The sequence below is a fragment of the Schistocerca serialis genome, chromosome 6 (assembly GCF_023864345.2).
Source record: "Schistocerca serialis cubense isolate TAMUIC-IGC-003099 chromosome 6, iqSchSeri2.2, whole genome shotgun sequence".
In the NCBI taxonomy this organism is placed as follows: domain Eukaryota; kingdom Metazoa; phylum Arthropoda; class Insecta; order Orthoptera; family Acrididae; genus Schistocerca; species Schistocerca serialis.
Window position 1 is genome coordinate 146,713,530 of NC_064643.1, and position 2,382 is coordinate 146,715,911.

Here is a 2,382-nt window from a genome sequence, read left to right on the forward strand (position 1 = left end):
ACAGTATTGTTAAGGAGGCAGCTGAGACTAAATTAGCAAGAAACCTCGTTAACAGGAATGGAGGTTTCTGTTTAAACTCTGTTTGCAATCCATCTTTCTCCCTTGTCAAAAAACAGAGGGACAGAGTCAATGCTATCTCACCTGCGAATTCGTAGTCTCACTATCGACAGCTCTGACTTCTGTCATCTTTGGTGGCACTAGTGTTCAGTGTGTGTGTTACCTTTCCTGCATCAGTCCGAGAACCGAGGTTTTAAATTTGCATGTGCACCGCCTGTCCGTTGCAGTTGCCTTGAAAATGGCGGGGTGTTCTCCCGCCGATATATCGGCGGTCGCTGAAGGTGTTACATGGCTAAATTCCCGGAAGTTATTTGAAATATGAATGCTACCAGCAGTTTGGCTAGCACAATGAATGTATGTAGGGAGTTAAAAATATTGCGGTACAATTGATCAGCTCCTCAAAGGCCACACATTTATATCGTCAACATTAAACGGCCCTTGGGGTAGTGTATAGAGCGCCGCCACTGGACTGTTATGAGTGGATTTGGACTAATGAATGACGCTATATCCTGTAACAGTTCGATAGATGGGACACTCATATTAGTATCGATCACAGATTAATCCCCCTAATTTACTTCTATTTTAAAATTCTTATTTCGATGATTGCAATTTTCAATATTGAACACTACAAGAATTTCGTTCTTAAGGTTTGCCAAAATTTTAAAATTACATAGATTGTATAGTTGTCATAGCCGAACGGCCAATCTCTAACAGCTGTGTATATAATATTTTTGGCTTCCTTCGTATAAATAACATATAGATCGGTGTCAGTTGCTTTTTAAACAGTTGTTATCGCCATGCAGCTCCCACACAGTTTTGAAGGTGCCTAAATGTATAACTTCTGAAATGCGAAGCACGAAGTCATCGGAAACCAACTGCCTGTTATTGAGTTTCTCCAGAAGACGCAAGCAAAGAGCTTCGTAACCAACGTAGTGCCAACTTGTAGGGCACACGCTACTCAGTCTTCGGGGCGTGTGGCACATGCCCACAAACGGTTCTGGTACATTACAGTCCGACGGTTTGTGGATGCGGAGTTGGCACCCAGTGGTGTCCCAGATGTCTTCCATGGGTTTCAGATCAGGAGAATCTGCGGGCCACGACATCAGAGTGAGTTCACTACCGAGCTCCTGTCAGTCGACGGTAGCGCGCGTCGGGCCTTGTAACACAGGCTGATATCTTGCTGGAAGATTCCATCGACGTCGGGAAAGACATCAAGCATGAAGAGATGGAGGTGGTACGCAATAATTCTCAAGCAGTCTACAGCTGTGCCAACGGCCTTGCCGCAGTGGTAACACCGGTTCCCGTCAGATCACCGAAGTTAAGCGCTGTCGGGTTGGGCTAGCACTTGGATGGGTGACCACCAGGTCTGCCGAGCGCTGTTGGCAAGCGGAGTGCACTCAGCCCTTGTGAGGAAAACTGAGGAGCTACTTGATTGCGAAGTAGCGGCTCCGGTCTCGTGAACTGACATACGGCCGGAAGAGCGGTGTGCTGACCACATGCCCCTCCAAATCCGCATCCAGTGACGCCTGTGGTTGAGGTTGACATGGCGGCCGGTCGGTGCCTTTGGGCCTTCATGGCCTGTTCTTGAGGAGAGTAGTAGTAGCGAGAATGGTTCAAATGGCTCTGAGCACTATGGGACTTAGCATCTGAGGTTATCAGTCCCCTAGAACTTAGAATTACTTAAACCTAACTAACCTAAGGACATCACACACAACCATGCCCGAGGCAGGATTCGAACCTGCGACCACAGCAGTCGCGCGGTTCCGGACTGAAGCGCCTAGTAGACAGAGTAGACTACAGTTGTCACGGTGCCTTCGATTACCACCGCAGGTTCCATGGTAAATATCCTCCGCAGCACAATAACGCCTCCACCGGATTGGCGTTTGTGGCGCTGTGCATGTTTCGAGCAGCCATTCGCCTGGTTGACGTCGTATCCGCCCAGGACCGTAGACCTGGAGTAAGAAGAAACGTGATTCATCCAACCAGGCGAAACGTTTCGCTGTTCAGTGGTCCAATCCCGGTCATCTCGAGCCCACTGCACGCGTACCTGACGCTGTCGCTGGATCTACATGCATACACATAGGACTTGTCTGCTGAAGGGCTCCATGAGCAACAACTTGCGCTGGAAGTTGTACTACGAAATACTTGTGACTACAACAGAATTGTCTTCAAATGTGTCACAGAATTGGAAGAAAAAATGTCACGCTATGGGAATACCAATAAATGATAGAACAATATACTCGTTACAATTTGCAGATGACCAACTGATTATAGCCCAAGACTGTGAGGACATAGAGTATATGACCAGAAAATTGATTCAAGAAT

At 47.4% G+C, this 2,382-nt stretch overlaps 1 pseudogene; it reads left to right on the forward strand.

The window, feature by feature from the left end:
• The first annotated feature begins 1,324 nt into the window (after window positions 1–1,324).
• LOC126485280 (5S ribosomal RNA) lies at window positions 1,325–1,442 on the forward strand (annotated as a pseudogene).
• Window positions 1,443–2,382: the final 940 nt, after the last annotated feature.